Source organism: Mus pahari, chromosome 2 (assembly GCF_900095145.1).
Source record: "Mus pahari chromosome 2, PAHARI_EIJ_v1.1, whole genome shotgun sequence".
NCBI classification, from domain to species: Eukaryota; Metazoa; Chordata; class Mammalia; order Rodentia; family Muridae; genus Mus; species Mus pahari.
This window is the reverse complement of record NC_034591.1, coordinates 48,715,240-48,720,672: the sequence shown is the minus strand read 5'-3', so window position 1 is coordinate 48,720,672 and position 5,433 is coordinate 48,715,240.

The window sequence follows — 5,433 nt, the reverse complement described above, 5'->3', positions numbered from 1 at the left end:
TGCATACCTATGTGGTCTGATCTCTGACCCCTCTCCTCCTCAATGTCTGGTAGAAGCAGATAATCTCTTGACCTTCAGGTTCTTGGGGAGAGGGTAGCCTATGGTAACCTGCCCGTTGTTTTTCACTCAGACCTACTCCCACTGCCATCTACTCTCCCTTGCTTTGGTTTTGTTTGAGACATGGGCTCATCCTGTAACTGAGGCTCTCCTGGAATTCTCCGTGTGGCCCAGGGTACATTCAACTCAAGGCTACCATCCTGTCTTAGCCTTCCAGTATCGGGATTGTAGGACCTGATCACCATGCCTGACACTCTTTCAGATGTCGTCTTCTCTCTTCTGGTAGCACTCCAAGATACCTCACCTCAGGATCCCTTAGTGTAGGGTGAAGCTGAGTGTAGGGTAGTGAAGGATAGTGTAACGTAGTGTAGTGGGTGTAGTGTAGTAAGTATAGTGTAGTCTAGTGCAGTGCAGTATAGTGTAGTGCACTGCAGTGTACTGTAGTGCAGTGTACAATAGTGCAGTATACTGTAACAGTGTAGTATAGTGAGTGTAGTGTAGTAAGTATAGTGTAGTCCAGTGCAGTGTACTGTAGTGCAGTGTACTGTAGCAGTGTAGTTTAGTATAGTACAGTGCAGTGTAGTGAGTGCAGTGTAGTAAGTATAGTGTAGTGCAGTAGTACAGTGTAGTATAATCCAATGCAGTGTAGTTTGGTCCAGTGCAGTGTGGTATGGTATGGTGCAGTGCAGTGTACTGTACTGTGATGCAGTGCGGTGCACTGTAGTGCAGTGCATTATACTGTACTGTAGCGCAGTATACTGTAGTGCACTGTAGTGTAGTACAGTGTGCTATAGTGCAGAGCAGTATACTGTAGTGCAGTGCAGTGTAGTATAGTGTAGTACACTGTAGTACAGTGCCATGTACTGTAGTGTAGTACACTGTAGTACAGTGCCATGTACTGTAGTGCAGTGCCATGTAGTGTAATATAGTGCAGTGTAGTGCGGTATACTGTAGTGTAGTGTACTGTAGTGCAGAACAGTGTACTGTAGTGTAGTACAGTACAGTGCAGTATACTGTAGCTCAGTGCAGAGCAATGTAGTGTAGTATAGAATGAATCTTATCAGTCCAATAGACCTGCAGTTGTGTAACAATTCTGTGCAGGTTCGCGGCTGCTTCTGAGAGTGTGCCATCCATCTCCTGTCTTCCTCCACTTTACTGTGTGAGAGTCATCTCCAAGCTCCCCTGCTCTGGTGATACCGCACACACTCCCCTACACTTCCTGGCTTCTTACCTCACCCTGGCCTTGGCTCAGCAGGCCAGAGCTACTCCATCGCTGTTGCTACTGCAGAGCCTCCCTCGCCTTTCGCTGAGTCTCCACTGATGCTCAACACCAATTGCATGTCTGTACTCGGAAGTGTGGTTCCATTTTCTCCAGCCTCTCCACTTCTTGCTTGAGTGGATGGGTTAATACAGGTGTCCTTTCAAATAAGAGGACAGATGTTCTAAAGTAGGTCAGCTGGATCTGTAACAGCAGAAAGCACTGGATTGTAATGATGGCCCTGAAGGTTCCATTTGGTTCCTGGTGGTATCTAGAGATACGTAGCACAGGGGCATCGGCTATACTGGACCAAGGCTGAGGTCTGGACAATAGATGGACTAGCTTCTAGTGTCAGCTCAGAAATGACCACAGGATGATCCTCTCTCCAGTTTTTAGCACTTTGTTTCCACTGCACCCCCCCCCCCAAGTTAGAGAGATACGAGTTTCCTGACCCACTCTATGGATTGTGGAGTTGAGATGATTCTCACTGAGGGGTACTAAGAGAAAGGGAGCAATGGTAAGAACTACCAGTTCCTCACTTATGTTACAGTTGGAATGAGTGTTATTAGAGTTAAAAGGGAATGTTACCAGGCCAGGAACACTACGAATAAGAGATAACAAAGCTTTTTAGCTAGGTGTGCACCAAGCAGATCTGAGGAGAAACGGGTAGGGAGGAGATGGTAAGGAGAAAGCCCAGTGTAAGAGGGATGGCTAGCAAACTCTCGTGGGACCTCTTCCCCTAGGGGAACATGCTGGACACTACTGCTTTATTATTATCCTCTTCCTCTTCCTCCTCCTCCTTTTCCTCTTCCTCATCCTCTTCCTCTCCCCTCCTCCTCTCCCTCCTTCCTCTCCCTCCTTTCCCTCCCTCCCCCATCTCTCTCCTCCTCTCCCCTCCTCCTCTTTTTTTTGGGTATCATGTATCCCAGACTAACCTTGAACTCGCTGTGTAGCTGACATTGGCCTTGGATTCTCTGCCTCCCTGCCTCCACCTCCCAACTGGTGAAAGTATAGTCATGTACCACCATGCCAGGCTTGAATATGATCAGGATTCCCAAACAGCACTACAAAGACAGCTAGTTCTTTCTTGTGGTAAGTTACCCTCTGTGGTTCTGGATATTTGTGGCCTCTACTGACTAGATGGAAGAAATATGCTCATTTCTCCCTGATCATAACGTCAGGCACATCTATAGATACAGATATAGAACAGCTGGTAGAGGCCTCGTCTGGGATGCTTGGAGTGGCCCTGAGTTCAATTTCTAGTTACCACATAAGCTGGACATGGTGGGGCACGCCTGGATCCCTGAATATGAGAGGCGGAAACAGGAGCAACAGAGTCCAAAGTCATCCTTAGCTACATAGGGAGTTCGAAGCCAGTCTGGGCTACCTGGAATCCTGTCTCAAAAGAGGGGGCTGGGTATCTCCCACGGAGAACCACTGGGCATTGTTGAGTCTCTTTTCTATGCCATTTTGATGGCCTCTGGCTAAGCCATCCAATGTGATTATTTTAATGAATAGTTTGATAGCAAATTACATTTGTAGCCAACAAGCCCTGGAGATAAGGCAGAAACACTCCTCAGTGAGTACTGGTCTTGGTCCTGCTCACTCATTAGGCATTTGTGTGTGTCATTCATTCATTCATTCATTTTGTCCTTATGCTCTGTCTTATACTCTGGCCCCAGTTCATTTCCTTCTCAGAGAATCTGGCTCTTGCTGCCCAGCCATGCCTCTATGTAAGAGCTCACCTTACTCTGCATTCTGATTAGTAGTTTGTTCTCTGTCCACTAGACTTGAAGGGCCATGACTTCCCAATCAAAGATCATCCTCTCCATTGTGTTCCCAGCCTCTGTCAGGAACATGTGAGGTTCTTAGTATACTAATCCAGTGAACATATAACAAGTGATAATACATTGTGTTATTGTGGGTCAGAGGTACAGGATTTAACAAAGGCTTATATCTTAGTCTGGGTTTCTATTCCTGCACAAGCATCATGACCAAGAAGCAAGTTGGGGAGGAAAGGGTTTATTCAGCTCACACTTCCACATTGCTGTTCATCACCAAAGGAAGTCAGGACTGGAACTCAAGCAGATCAGGAAGCAGGAGCTGATGCAGAGGCCATGGAGGGATGTTCCTTACTGGCTTGCTTCCCCTGGCTTGCTCGGCCTGCTGTCTTATAGAACCCAAGGCTACCAGCCTAGGGATGGCACCACCCACAATGGGCCCTCCCCACTTGATCACTAATTGAGAAAATGCCTCACAGCTGGATCTCATGGAGACATTTCCTCACCTGAAGCTCCTTTCGCCGTGGTAACTCCAGCCTGTGTCAAGTTGACACACAAAGGCAGCCAGTACAGCTTATGACTTTGCAGTAGCCTTTGCCTGGGCTTATTAACAGCTTATGCTGCAGCCAAGAACTTTACACATGTTCATTCATTAATTACAAAGGAAACTCATGAGACAGAATTAATTCCTTTTTTAAAGATGGGGAAATGAGGGCCCCTCTCAGCAAGAAGAACTGGGGGAGCGAGTGGACCCAAGACTATCTCTTGACGACCAAAGTCTACCCTCCCCACTCTTCTCTCCAACCCAACATGCACTGTTCATACCCAGTGACATGGGTGGCGATATAGCAAGAAGCCCAGACATCACATGACTGCAGGTTCTGGTTCAGTCTGCCTTATGTTGCCTTTTTTCCTTTACACACAGAAACCTGTATATTGTCCCTTTTCACATAAGGAATAATCATTTAATGGTTTGGGACCAGAAAGATGGCTTTATTGTTATGTTACAATTTAGATCAGTTTATCTTCCCTTCTTTGTGGGACCCTGCAGAGCTATGGAAACTGTCAGATTATACAAAATCCTGTCTCTAATTACGTCTTTTTAAAAAGGGTGCTTTTAGATTTATTTTATTCTTATGTTTCTGAGTATTTGCCTGTATATACACATGTGCACCATGTTTGTGCCTAGTACCTGTGGAGGTCAGAAGAAGGTGTCAAACACCCTCGATGTGGAGTGACAGAGGGTTATGAACCAGCACGTTGGTGCCAGAAACCAAACCCAGGCCCTCTATAAGAGCAACAAGTGCTCTTAACTGTTGGGCATCTTCAAGATCCCCCTCCATAATAGTATTCTTTACATTTGATTTTAAAAAAAAAGATTTATCCACTTTATGTATATTAGTACACTGTAGCTGTCCTCAGACATACAAGAGAGCATCCCATTACAGATGGTTGTGAGCCACCATGTGGTGGCTGGGACTTGAACTCAGGACCTCTAGAAGAGTAGTCAATGCTCTTAACCACTGAGCCATATCTTAAGCCCCTTATATGATGTTTTGAGACAGGGTCTTTCTCTTTGTAGTTCTGGCTGCCCTGGAACTTGCTATGTGAGCCAAGAAGACCTAAATTCACAGAGATTTCCCTTGCCTCTACCTCCCAGTGCTGGAATTAAAGGCATGTGCCACCATGCCCAGGCCAAAATGGTATTCTTGAGAGACAAAATTTCACATGTGGCTAGGAATCAAAAGAAAAAAATTAAAACAGACTATCACTCTATAGCTCAGGTTATCCTGGAATTTATTATGTAGCCTCTGCTGGTCCTGAACTCATAGTCATTTTCCTTCCTGGGCTTTCTGAACCAAGTATGAGCCATATGATTGAATGAGAATAACCCCAATAGGCTCATACATTTGAATGCTAGGTCGTCAGTTAGTGGAACTGTTTGGGGAGGATTAGGGGACATGGCCTTGTTGGAAGACATGTGGTCTTTTTAGAGGGGGACTCCCTTTTGAAGTAAGTGTGTCACTGGGAGAGGGCTTTGAGACTTCAAAATCTCATACCAGGCACAGAGTCTCACTCTGTCTGCTGCCAGCAGATCAGGATGTAAAGCTCTCAGGTACTGGTCTGTCTGCTTACCATCATGATGATAATGAACTAACTCTCTAAAACTATATGCAAGATCCCCCACCCCAGTTAAATGCTTTCTTTTATATGTGTTTCTTTGGTCATAGTATTTCTTTACAGTAATAGAATAGTAGCTAAATAAGCCACCACATTCTAATTCTAATTCATTCTCTCTCTCTCTCTCTCTCTCTCTCTCTCTCTCTCTCTCTCTCT